Below are 14,459 nucleotides of genomic sequence, written 5' to 3'. Positions count from 1 at the left end.
AGGTTAACATTATGGTAATTTAATTTCCACTCCAGTCTGTGCAACAGTAAGGAAAGTATTTAACTTCAAACACATAACATGTTTGTGACATAATCCTAACAATGTATAACAAATATAATACTCGTTATTAGAACCTTGCTAATTAACCCCTCCAAAGAAATATATATATTAAAAATTAACATGATTATTAAAAAATGTAAAAAGTGATTATCAATTTAAAAAATATCATTTATGTTTTACTTTATTAACTTACCAAATTACACCCTTCACAAATATAGCAGCCCACACTTAAAATATAACTAAAATAAATCAATATAAGACAATTAACATAATTACTAATCAATTACATATGAATTCATTAAATATCAAATAATAGCCTCATTGATTAATGTAAAAAAGTATGCTCTTATTGTCCTTTTTACTTCCCTGTACTTCTCTTTAGTATGCTGTCCTCTATGATTATATTTGGACTGCTGTTATAATGTTGAAATATAGGTCATAGCTTCCTATCCCTTTCTCTACACGTTAGAAAGTGAGGTAAGAAAGCTGACAATAAATAAATAAATAAATAAATAAATAAATAGGAAAATGTTAAAGTGAGTAGTACCAGACTGTGACTTTTAATCATGGACAGAATTCTGACCACTTCTGGACAAAGAATCACTTATTCTCTCGCATTATGTGAAAAATAAGCAGTAATATCGCTGGGAACCAGGACTGCTGGGACCTCCAGGAGAACATTGGGGCAAAAGGAAAATGATTCAAAGATCTTAAAATAACCAGCACACAACACAGAGGAGTAATACTTTTATTTCTCCTCGTTTTATTCTTTTTGTATGTGTGCTACATTCTGCTTCAACAATCATTAAATTATGTTGATTTGCTTCTTCAATGTGTGCTGCACACATACAAATAACAAATCACCATTATTGATTGTTTATGTGCAGGAAGGGATACCTTCCTGCACATAAACAATCATTCTCTGCAACGCAGGCACCCTTACACTATGCCTGCATTGGCGCTAGGCAGCTAATTTGAGTGCCAGTGCATAATGTTGTAAATATGGCTCATTCCTGCATTTTGGATATGTCAGTGTGGCACTGACCAACTTGGTGCAGCTCTACACTTCAACATTTCCTTGTAAATATGCCCCTAGAGGTCTCTGCCATTGTACTGTATTGTGTTATATTGTAGATCTTTAAAGCGCTTTCTACCCCCTGCGAGGAGATGAAGGCTTTGTAGAAAGGTGACACTTTTTCTCCCTGTGTCTCTGTCACTACCATGTGTCCACCACACTCCTTCCCACACTCCATAAGCACACTCCAATTAAACCATTTCTGAAAAAACTCTAGTTCTCTTTCCCAAATTTGAGAAATATTTACTTCCCAAGACCGGAGATTATCGCACCCAATACATTTTTTTAAACTAGCACCAAGTATTTATTAGGTAAAATACATGTTTGGCAGGATTAGTTCTAACCCATCCAAAGGGGGAATAACATGGAGAATTTGGTGTTTTCTGTGCAAATGTCCCATCTACCGGTATTTACAGATAAACTTGCAAACATGCTCCTTTGTTCATGTGTTTTAAGCAGAGTTTAGAAAATGCGTTATTCTCATAAAGTCGGAAAGTACTGGATACAATAATGTCACCCAGTTTCGAATTTTGGGGAAAAACTGTACCAAAATCAGCATTTCTGATAGATACCATGCATCCCCAGCCCAGGGGCATTGCTTGGGGGGTTGGGGTGGGGGGGGGGGGGTATTGTGTAGTAAATGGTTGGGATCGAGTCCTTTTAGTCGGTATGGTGAGGTGTCTGTCGGGTTTCACCTATGATTTTTACAAGCACACACAAACTAAAACACACTCACACACACACACTTATTTATTTGTTTATGCGTTTTTATATATAGCGTGTACTTTACCTTCATTTTGATGTTCTAACATTTTTTGGTTATTTTACAAAATATTTTGTTTTAAGTACCACTAACAATCCACACTGCTCTCTTCCTCTCCACTGCCCCTTAAACCCCCCCCCCTCTTTCCTTCAACTCAGATTATGATGTATGTTAACAAGATATGCCAGCATGATTGTTGGGAAATCTGAAACTCACGCCCCCACGTCTTACTGACCAAGCTGCCTCTCTCCCCCCTCGTAATTATAAAGTGGTTTGACTCATCATTGCGGTATGTGTGGCAACAGCGATGAGTCGTCTCTTCATTGGCCTGAAATTCTATCGAAAAGCAACCGTATGCGGCACTGTCTTGTAAACAACCCTGGTAATAATGAACGTCTCTGCTCTCCCTCGATGGTCGCTTCCATAGTTCACATTTATTGCAGCGATGTTTGATTGCACTCGACTTAACCACACGAGTACACTTTATAGAAAAAGGTAATTTTCTACTGTTGTGCTTTTGATATACTGTGGTTTGTTTTTGGCTTATCTCTCGAAACTACAGATAATGTCTCTTTGGAAACAGGTGCAGTTGCCTGATAATAATGCAATAAAATAAGCTATTAGCTGCGCCTCTATGACACTTGCGGTATCCATGGGACCCACAATATATTTAATTTACACAGTAAATCCAAGCCATTTCCTTTCTCAATTGCTCCCAACATGGCTCCAGTTCTAGTAGTCTTCAGCTAACCTTTTGTTGTTCCACTTTAGATGCTGACTCGCTAATCCGCCCAGTGAAACAAGTGGCGTCCTGCCAGCGCCGGGATCAATGCGCTTTAGCTTTCCGTGTGCATCTGCTGCCAGGGGATGCGTCCTGAAGCCCGACTCCACGGCCCAGTCCCTGACCTTCTTACACATCGCAATATGTGTCTTCAAAGGCAGGCGAAGGACTGGGCACTATTACGGACCACTGCAAATTTCCCAAATTAACCCTATTAATCCAGCACCTGTTCATGGGTGAATTATGCGGTTAGTGGATTAAATAATTACACTGTTCCCCACTCGCTGCCTTTGGTGTGTGAAAACACAGACTAAAACCACGGTCTGCAAAAGCACAGGCTTGAAAACATCTATTGGCTAAACATCTATCATACACACATTTTGACCTCAGATTAATTTCGTTGTCATGCACTTGCCCCAAATTTGCCAGTGCCGGTATATGATTAAACCAGCCCTCCAATGTGTGGGGCTTGGGTTTTGCCTGGAATTGAGAATTAAAAACTGGTCGAATGTCTTTCGGCAGATGCATACACATGGCGAATATTGTGACAGTGGGTGTTTTCGAGGTCAGTGTTGTTGTGTGTTAGCAGTCTAGTAGCTGGGTGGGAGGAGCTAGGTGGTCAGGGACAGGAAGAGGCGGAGTAGGGACAGGATGAGGGCAGTTAGAGTAGGGACAGGGAAGGCACTGGATGTATGTAATAAAGCTCCAGTTGGAATGCTACCAGTGTTTGTGCTTACTTGTAGCAGGATGCTACAACTGGCGACGAGGGTGGGATGTGCATGAAAGCAGCACACAAGACCCCACGAGAGTGCCCTGTCCCGTGCTGTGCCGAAGGAGAGAAAACGCGGCCGTGCAGAGTTGCTGCCTGAGGGAGAAACCAGCAGCAGGTGACCCTATCCCTCCCCGCAGGTGAGGGGGACCCGAGAGGGAGCCGAAATACCGAGCGCTGCATCGCTCGAGGAGGAGACGCTGTTCGCGCCGAAGCGCGACTCACGCGTGAAGCGTGCAAAACGGGTGAGCCCTGTGCATGCAGAAGTCGAGAGCCCACCCCGACTCTGCCAAGCCCCAAGAGTGAAAGAGGAGTGCCTTGGGGTGGTGGACGTCGCCCCAGGAAGGCCTGCTGCCCCCACGAAGGACCCCTGGCAAGTGCTGCCAGACGCGGTGAAATCTAAGCCGGGAGTGCGGCCCGACGTCGGAAAATCTCACGCCCAATGCGTGAGCATCGGCAAGCTGTCGCCGGAAAAACGCGGGACCCTGCAAAGCAAGGCGGGAGCCCACCCCAACCTCACCTGACGGTGGCGAAGACCACAGGGAGCCGAATCTGGAGTGCGTGGACCCTTGAAGAGACTGCCGGTGAGTCCTGTGGGCAGAAACAGGGTCGAGTGAGAGTAGTGCCTGCAGATAGCTACGTCGGCCATCTTGGAGTCAGGCAACTCTTGGGACAGCCTCCCTGTGCAAAGTGGAGGCGGCCATTTTAAGGTCAGGCGAGCAAGTTCAGCAACAAGCATTGGCGAACTTAATAAAACAAGCATTGGCGAACTTAACAAAACAAGCATTGGCACTAAGAGACAAACAAGCATTGCCGTGAACAAATAACAAGGACTGACAAGAAAGGTACAAACAAGCATCGACAAGTCTCCAACACCATCTTGTGTGTCCCACAATGTCGCAATCACCGCGGCGAGATGACGTCAAGCCCCTCTTTGCGGGAGGATCGCATTTGAGGGCCCCAGAACCAGTCACCATAACAACGGGTGGAAGCATGGGCCCCAAGTGGCAGGAATGGCTCGAAGACTTCGAGGACTATCTCGAAGGATCCAAAGTGACTGTCGACAAAGACAAGCTGATAGCTCTCCGAAATCTAGCTGGGCGCGAAATCAGCAAACTAATCAAAGATCTACCTGCCGCAGACACCGGAACGTATGACAAAGTGCACGACGCACTGAACAAAAGATTCCTCCATAAAAGGAACGTAGACTACGAGCGCCATGCCTTCCATCAGGTGCGCCAAGGAAAAGACGAGGCAATGAGCACCTTCATCACTCGACTGCGGCGACTATCGAGGCACTGCGACTTCGACAATTTTTCAACGGACGCCGCCATAAAATCGCAGATCATAGAGGGGTGTCACTCAGAATCCCTCAGGAGACGACTACTGAGAAAGCCGCAAGAACTGGACGACATTGAGGAACTGACTCGCGTCTACGATCAGGCTGAAGAGCATGCTGCCACCATTGAATCGGGACGCAAAGTGAGCAATGAACAGGCACATCGAGTTCAAGACCGAGGTGGTGGGCGAAGACGCTCGAGAGACAAGCAATGGACATCGCGACCGTCGTCTCGCTCGAGACGCTCAGATCATAGGAGGCGGGAAACCGGCCGGAGAGAAAAGAAACCTGAAAGGGCACGGAGGTGTTTCAGGTGCGGATATGACTACCCTCACGTGGATGTCTGCCCTGCCATGGGCCAGCGGTGCAGAAAGTGTGGTCGCACAAACCATTTCGAAGCAATGTGTGGCGAATACAACAAAGAAAGGCGAAGTGGAACTGGGAGGTCGTCCCGATAGGACACGAGAAAGCACCATGTTAGAGCCGTAAATGACACCGACGCTGAGTCCTGAAGCTCACCCCATTCCAGCAGGGAGTCGCACAGATCATGATGGGACCGCAGATCCCCGTCCCGGAGTTCCAGATCTTCATCTCGAGGCTCCGAATACACGAAGCACTATGCCAACATGATCGCAGACCCAGATCAATTGAAAAAGTACCCTCGGTTGCACATCAAAGTAGGGAATCACGACACCAAATTCGTGATGGACAGCGGAGCTTCGCTGAACTACATCCCTGTCACCGAGTACGAGAGGATGCGCCCCAAACCATCACTTGCTCATGCACCTGTCCGCGTCTACACCTGGATGTCCAAGAAACCCCTGCAATGTCTTGGCAAATTCCCGACTACTCTTGCACATGACAACGTCACCATCGATGCAGTCATTCATGTTATCAGAGGACCCGAGGCTGACTGCTTGCTCAGCCTGCCGACTGCGGAGCGCCTTCGTCTCGTGGAGATCCTCTTCAAAGTTTGTGATGACCAGAACATCGTCAATCGTTTTCCTCGCCTTTTCATTGGGTTAGGGAAGCTGAAAAACCGTCAGATACACCTACATGTCAACAAACAAATTAGGCCAGTTGCTCAGCACCCCCGGCGTGTTCCTTTCCACCTTCAAAGGGCTGTCGAAGAAGAGATCAATGACCTCCTGTCTGCCGACATCATTGAACGCACGGACGGTCCGACCCCGTGGGTTTCGCCGGTGGTCGTCGTACCGAAAAAGGGCAACACCAGCAAAGTGAGACTGTGCGTCGACATGCGCATCCCCAACACTGCGATAGAACGTGAACGCCATCCAGGGCCACTTCTATGTGATATGATCTCGGCGTTAAACGGCGCCAAAGTATTCTCAAAATTGGACCTAAACAAGGGCTATCACCAGCTGGAACTGGACGCCCAGTCACGCCCCATCACAACTTTTGCTACACATTTGGGACTCTTTCGATATAAGAGACTAAGCTTTGGTGTGTCTTCTGCTGCCGAAATTTTCCAAGAAGCTATCAGGCAAATCATCCAAAACATCCCTAACACGCTCAATTACAGCGATGACATCTTAGTCTATGGCTCAGACACCCGTGAACACGATATTGCACTTAACCGCGTCTGTCATGCCCTGCTTGACGCGAACTTAACCCTGAACAGAGACAAGTGCGAATTTCACCAATCTACACTAAAATTCTTCGGTCACATCTTCTCAGGAGTGGGAATGAAACCAGACCCGGACAAAGTGGCATCCCTGAACAACACCAAGTGTCCTCAGGACGTCAGTGATCTGAGATCCTTCCTGGGGATGGCTAGCTATTGCGCCCGGTATATCCGGGACTATGCGACCATCAGCCACCCGCTCCGCACTTTAACCAAGCAAGGGCAGCCCTTCGAATGGACTCCTCAGTGTGAGCAGGCATTCACAGAGATCAAAAGGGCCGTGGAGTCGGCCGATAACCTTTCCTACGTCAACCCCAGACGCATGACTGAAGTCACCGTAGATGCCAGCCCCGTAGGGTTGGGGGCCATCTTAGCGCAGTATGATCATGACTCCGACCAGAGGCGAATTGTTGCTTATGCCAGCCGCAGTCTGTCCGACCCCGAGAAGGCGTACTCACAGCCTGAGAAGGAGAGCCTTGCGGTGGTCTGTGCATGTGAACATTTTCATGTCTTCCTCTACGGCAAGCACTTTACCCTGATCACGGATCACCAAGCGCTAGTCACCATCTACGGCAACCCCCATGCTAAAATGCCCCCCAGAATCGAGAGGTGGGGCCTGAGGCTTCAGGAGTACACCTTCACGATTGTACACAAGCCGGGGAAGTCTGAAAACCCAGCAGACTACATGTCTCGACATCCGCCTGCGTCAACCACCTCTCACCCTTCGATTGCTGAGGAATACATCCATTTCGTAGCTGACCATGCGCTACCTCCTGCCATTCCAATGGATGTGATTCGAGATGCCACCGCACAGGACATCATTCTGCAAAAGGTTCTCAGCAAGATTCGAACCAACAGGTGGAGGCATGACCCTCAGGATACAGACAATGAGCTGGACACCAAACACGAACTGCAAGCATTCCGGCATGTAAATGAAGAACTGTCGGTGACCTCAGACGGAATCATACTGCGGGGACAGCGAATCGTGATTCCCAGAACTCTGCAACAAGGTGTCATTGATCTTGCCCATGAAGGTCACAGAGGAGTCGTATCTACGAAGCGAGCACTCAGGGAGCGTGTGTGGTTTCCCCTGTTAGATCAAATGGTGGAATCCACCTTGAAAGACTGTCACCCCTGCCAACTGACAAGCAAAGGCGATCCCCCAGCCCCACTGCAGATGACTTCCCTACCAGCGGGAGTATGGCAAGAAATTGCTGTGGACTTCTACGGACCATTGTCTTCTGGCAAGTACGTGATAGTCATAGTTGATAAGTACTCTCGCTTCCCATTCGCACAGTTCGTACCCTCCACTGGTGCCTCCAGTACTCTCAAGGTACTAGACGAACTATTTGCCACCTGGGGTGTCCCTAGAGAAGTGAAGACAGACAATGGTCCTCCCTTCAATGGACATGACTTTGAAGCATATGCCCGACACCTGGACTTCCATCATAGGAAAGTCACTCCCCTCTGGCCACAAGCAAACGGCACAGTTGAACGATTCATGGCCACAATCAAAAAAACATTTCAGCAGGCCTGTGCCGAAAGGAGGGACCTACAGATCGCTCTCAACGAGGTCCTCAGGGCCTATAGGACAACTCCCCACTCGACCACTGGCAAGTGTCCGGCCACACTGATGTTAGGTCGCCCCATGAGAAACCGGATCCCGACCTGGGATGGAGCGCTGCGAGCTCTATCACCCACCCGCAACCATCTAGAGATGGCAGAAATGGACAAGAGAAACAAGGACAAGATGAAGTCGTATGCCGACGCAAAGCGAAGAGCCAGATCACCTTCTGTGCACGAAGGAGACCATGTACTGGTGAAACAAGATCAACAGAAGAAAACAGACTGTCGTTTTCGTGATGAACCACTACTGGTCACTCGGCAGAAAGGCACCATGCTGACGGCGGAGTCTGACCACCGTCGAGTCACGAGAAATGTGTCTCACTTCAAGAAGTGCTCCCAGGACTCAACCAGATCATTGCTTGACCCCACTGTGGTATCAGATCCTGGAACCCCTGATCAACATGATCCAGACGCTCTGAATAGCTTGGATGCACCCCAGACTGAAGAGTACACTGACGAAATGAATGTAAGGCCGCGCCGCAATGTTCAGCGACCAAAGAGACTCATTGAAGAGATATGATTGAACATGTTAGCAGTTTTGTTAAGAAAGGGGGAGATGTTGTGTGTTAGCAGTCTAGTAGCTGGGTGGGAGGAGCTAGGTGGTCAGGGACAGGAAGAGGCGGAGTAGGGACAGGATGAGGGCAGTTAGAGTAGGGACAGGGAAGGCACTGGATGTATGTAATAAAGCTCCAGTTGGAATGCTACCAGTGATGGTGCTTACTTGTAGCAGGATGCTACAAGTGTCTTTGCAGCCAAAGTGTTTTTCATATTCCAGATGTGTCCCTTTTCACTTCTAGTTAATGTTGCTTCATTTAATAGGGCAGGTCCTTAGGACAGGAGACTCTGCAGACATCTCCAACCTGCTTCATATTCACTAAAGGCAAGCCCAATAAAACTGCGGCGCAAATATATCTGGGAGTACAAAGATATTTAGCTGTATTTACCTACAGCACAGAACTGAATGTCTAGAATCACACATGCAATGAGAATTAGCCTAGAATTTGCTGTAATCTGTACATGGGAATCTTATTTTCAACAAAGCACAAGTGAAGACCGAGGATTGTGATGGTGTTTGAAACAAAGGTTTTCAATAATTTGAAGTGAATCCGAGAAGGTAACGTGCACAACCTGAAGCAAATACTAGCACAGGTAGAAAATGAAAAAACAAGCATTGGTGTAGACAATAGGAGCAGCGTATTGTACATTTGTGCTGTTTGTTGTAAACTCTTCGATGACAGGTGATGCAGTTTCAGTCTTCAATCGCTGGGAAAGGAACTTTACAGATTAACTATACGAATGCACCACATGCCAGTAATAGGGGATTATGTTGTCAGTAGGTTACATGATTAAACTGTTTGATGCCAATTGGAGGAGTGCGTAAAAACGGTTAGTATAAAAACATAGGGGATCGTTATGATGCTGGTGGGACCCCACCGAGAGACCGTCGAGGGCGGTCCCACTGACAGACCACCGTATTATGATGCAGGCGGTGAGACCCCTGACTGTCAGGGGACGGACCACCGCCTACGACAGGATTCAAGTTCCTATCGGGTGGCAGTCGGGGCGGAATTACTATATTAGAGGTGGTGCCTGGGCAGGCACCACTGTAGGGATCACGATACCCCTTTCCGAAAGCCTTTTCATTGTGCTCCCACAGCCATCGAAAGGCTGTTAGAAAGGGAATTTTGGGTCTCAAGCAGGGCCACTGGAATGTGGCCCGCGGGCACATGTAGTGCCCCCATGCACATTCATGCACGGTGTGCCAGGCACCATACATTGCCTGGCACGTGGCGCAAGTATGTGCACAAAGTGCTCAATGACACTGCAGGTTGTGCTGCAGCCCTTTTCCAGGGCCGCAGCACAACCTGCATTGTTATTGAGGACTTCTCCAACCGCCGTGCTGCCAGTCCCATTGAAATTCGGTGGGTGGGACCTACGACTCCTTGTTGAGCGGTCCCATTCCCACTGGACCGCCATCGTAATAGGCCCGATAGACTTCAAACATCTACTGACACAAATGTTTCTGTAAGTTAAACCTACAATTATGTACTTGTTCCTTAATATGCTACTCCAGATAGGGGTTAGATTAGCAAATTAATTCTGCCGTAAAATAAATGGGATTTGAGTTTGGCTTGATTTGATCATTTATAACCAGAATCTTTGTAAAATTATATATTTTTGTATTCAACTTGTTTTGGGATTGGATGTTTTTGAGTACATGTGTTTCAGTCTGCTAACATACAACCGTATATTGTATCAGATATGTTCCTTTTCCCTTGCAGTCAATCTAACGTCATATAACTGGCCACAGATCTTACGATAGGAGTGATGTGGGGACATCTTTATCTGATCACATACTCCCTAGCAACCAAAAAAAATTATGGGCCTGATTTAGAGTTTGGCTGACAGAATACTCTGCCACAGACATGGTGTAGTACCCTGTCCACCAAAATGACAGCCTTCCCATCCAATTTAGAGCCAGGTGGACAGTTATGTTTCCAATAATGGTGCCACCGTTGGTCCACTATCGGACACCCTACACTGATGGTCCAACGCAGCCAGACCATCACGCGATGTAGAGTGGAGGTATTGATGTACTTTTTTTTATCTTCTGTATCACCAGGGAATACCTGTGTCATAGTCCTTTTTATTTTTGTTCGAAAACAAACTCCCAGTTTGGAAGTCCGTTTTGGGAATAAAAGAAGTTTCATGAGAGAAGACCTGAAACATGGAAGCCGCCTATATAATCTTTCAGTGCCTTCAGAGGAGCCACTGTGGCGAAAGCTGTTCTGAAAGTGCAGAGAATTTTATATGACCAGTGGAGATCTAAGAATATGGTGGGAGGTAGTCCTGAATTCAGCATATCACTGACTCCAATGATCAATGACCTCCAGAAAGTCAATGGTACTATGGTAAAGATTTAGGGCACTGATGGGTTTCAGGGGAAATGAACTGTACACATATAAGCCTAAAAGCACCAAAGATAACTTAACAAATATACAGAAATCACAAACAACTAACCATAAATGGTCAAATAGTATATGATACTAACCTTAATATTACACACTGCTATGCATGATTTACTGGAACAACTCTACGATCCTTTGTAACAGCTTGGCAACAGCAGGATTCCTTACAATATGGATGTGATGGGGAGGTGGGCGTAGAAGCATTAGCCTTTTGCCCTTCCTCAACACCTCCGTATTGCCAGAAGCGCTTGTTTGTGTCTTACAAGCTTTGTGGGATATCTATCTCTTCAAGGAAGACCCAGAGGGAATGAAGGAGGATGGCTGTGACCTATGGTTGGGTGACGTGAGCAGCGTTGCGGGCCAATCAGGAGAGAATCACCTCTTGAATTGCCAGGAAGAGGAGTAGACCAAGTGTGGACCAGAGTCGTAGCATAGATGGATGCAAACGGAATGAAGACTTCAAGATCTGAGGGATCCTATATCGCACCATTCTTCCAAAGCGACAGGAAACAGTGGAGCCTTCACCAGAGGTGAAGCGAAGCCTGGAGGCCACCAGTCACCCATAGCATTCAACCACACTCCTGAAGGCGTATGGCTAGACCAGATGCATCCCTGAATACTTGGGTGGGCTGGGAGTCAGGAGGGGAATAAATGGGAAGACATGGGTTCTCCGGTTTGAGGGCGTGTAATGAGAAAAGGAACCTCATCAACCAGATGTAAATAATTGAGCCAAAATACCCCAAATTAAAAGTGCAGAGCAGTGCTAAATAGATATTTAAATGTTTTAATCAGTCTTTTTCTTTCTCTTATCTCTCCTTTTTCATGAATCTATAACAGAGCTAACGATAGTCAAAGACAGTAATTGAGCACCTGGTGATGGATTAGATTAAGGTGTTAATTTCACTCACATACCCTCACCAATAACAGAAGAGAAGAAAGCCTGAACACTTACATGTGGCTTATTTTTTTGGGAGCGACATCCTTTCTCCGTCGTAGCTGAGCTTCCTACACTCAAGACCTAAAAGAGGCACAGAGATAAAAGAAGTGCTTAAGTCATTTGGTGTTCACCCTGTACAGGAATAAAATAGTACAGTCTAACCATTACAGTCTTAAGACTTGTGTATCTTGCAAGGGTATTTGCAATCGATTTACTAATCTCAACTCTACAAAAACTGACAAGTGGTGGAGAATGCAGCCATTTTGACCATCTGATACAAGATGGAGAACATTGTACATCAGCTATGGCAGGGACAAGCTAAGTTGGAATGGAAAATAGAGAAACATATGAAACAAGCAGCGATAAATCGTACAGTATTTGCAAATGCCATTTGTGCACAAGGAGAAAAAATGCCAAAAATGACAGAGGGAGAGGCACAAAGAACCACTGGATAGTCTAAGAAAGACCACCAGTTAACCCAGGACCTATGGTACCTCGGCATACATGTGTGCCTTTTCCCTCGTCCTTTACCCTTTTCCCTCGTTTCCCCCTTGACGATCCTCAAATGTTTCTTCCCATTTCCGTTTTGCCTTTTCTCCATACCCTTGTATCTCTCCCACCCTCCCTTGGTGCTGTGACTGCGTGCCCCCTCCGACCCCACTTAATGAGACTCTGCTCTCCTATATATATATCTATATGTATATAGAGATAACTCTAATCACTAGTATATGCAGTAGACCTTTGTGCTCTACTATTCCTATGTGACTCTTAGAGTATATCCATTTGTATCTCTTCCTTGAGTGACTTTACTACTTGTACATTTGCAATTTGTTCTGTTTGTATCTTTTATGTAACGCATGTAATCCTAAGTCCTTATGTTTTGCAACTGGTTCTTATGTAAAGCGCTCTGACACCTTCAGGTAAAGTTTGCGCTATATAAAATCGCATTAAAAAAAATAAAAATAAAATACGGATGGGTGTTGAAGCAGGATGAGGAAACAGCATTGACCTGCTTAGTCATGGAGAGGGTGGAGTCGAGGATGACCCCTAGGTTGCGTGCGTGGTCAGTGGGTGTCGGGGCCGTTCCTAGGGTTGCAGGCCACCAGGAGTCATCCCAGGCTGAGGGGTGGGAGCCGAGGATGAGGACCTCCGTCTTGTCCGAGTTCAGCCTTAGTCGGCTGTTCCTCATCCATTCGGAGACAGCCTTCATTCCTTTGTGGAGGTTGGTCTTGGCGGTGTGAGGGTCTTTGGTGAGGGATATGATCCGCTGGGTGTCGTCAGCGTAAGAGATGATGTTGACGTTGTGCTGTCGGGCGACATGGGCGAGGGGTGTCATGTAGATGTTGAACAGCGCCGGGCTGGTATGCCGCAGATGATTTCGGTGGCCGTGGAGCGGAAGGGGGGAGGTGGACGCTCTGAGTTCTGCCGGAGAGGAAGGATGTGGTCCAGTCCAGGGCCTTCTCTTGGATTCCGGCGTTGTGTAGGTGTGTACGTAGTGTGTGGTGGCAGACCGCGTCAAAGACGGCTGACAGGTCCAGGAGGATGAGGGCTGCTGTTTCTCCGTTGTCAAGCAGGGTCCTGATGTCATCCATGGTGGCGATGAGGGCGGTCTCGGTGCTGTGGTTGCTGCGGAACCCGGACTGGGACGGGTCCAGGATGCTGTTCTCCTGGAGGAAGCGGGTCAGTGTGAAAATTTTCTCAGTAACCTTCGCCGGGAATGGGATCAGGGAGATGGGTCGGAAGTTCTTGAGGTCCTTGGGGTCCGCCTTGGGTTTTTTGAGTAAGGAGTTGATCTTGGCATGCTTCCAGCTTTCTGGGAAGGTTGATGTCCCAAAGGAGGTGTTGATTACTTTCTGGAGATGGGGTGCCATGGATGTGCTGGCTTTGTTGAAGATGTAGTGAGGGCATGGGTCTAGTGGTGATCCGAAGTGGATGGTGTTCATGGTCTCGCTGGTTTCCTCGTCATTGACGCTGGTCCAGAAGAGCAGGCGGTTGGTGCAGGTGGTGGTCGTGGGGGCGGTGGTTGTCGGGGCAATCGTGGCATTGAATCTGTCGTGGATGTCAGCGATCTTGCGGTGGAAGAAGGTGGCCAGTGATTCGCACAGGTCTTGTGAAGGCTGGATATCGTTGGAGTTGGAGCTGGTGTTGGAGAGCTCTTTGCTGTTGTGTGCGTTGTTATCCAAGCGGTTTTTGAAGGAAGCCGTCTTGGCGGCTCTGATGAGTTGATGGTGTTTTCGGGTGGCGTTCTTGTGGGCTGCGTAGCTGTCCGGTGTTAGTTTGCGCAGCCAGTTCTTCTCCAGTTTTCAGCAAGTTTGTTTGGGGGCCTGGAGGTCTTCGGTGAACCAGGTGGCTTTCTTGCTGGTGTGGTTGTTGTAGGGTGTCTTAAGCGGTCGTCGATCCACTGTCTAACGTTGTGGACGGCAGTGTTGGGGTAGGCAGGGTCGGCAGGTGGGCTCTGGGCAGGCCCGGACTGGCCATAGCGGGCACCGGGCAAT

Source organism: Lissotriton helveticus, chromosome 2_1 (assembly GCF_964261635.1).
Source record: "Lissotriton helveticus chromosome 2_1, aLisHel1.1, whole genome shotgun sequence".
In the NCBI taxonomy this organism is placed as follows: Eukaryota; Metazoa; Chordata; class Amphibia; order Caudata; family Salamandridae; genus Lissotriton; species Lissotriton helveticus.
Note: the sequence above shows the minus strand (reverse complement) of the source record.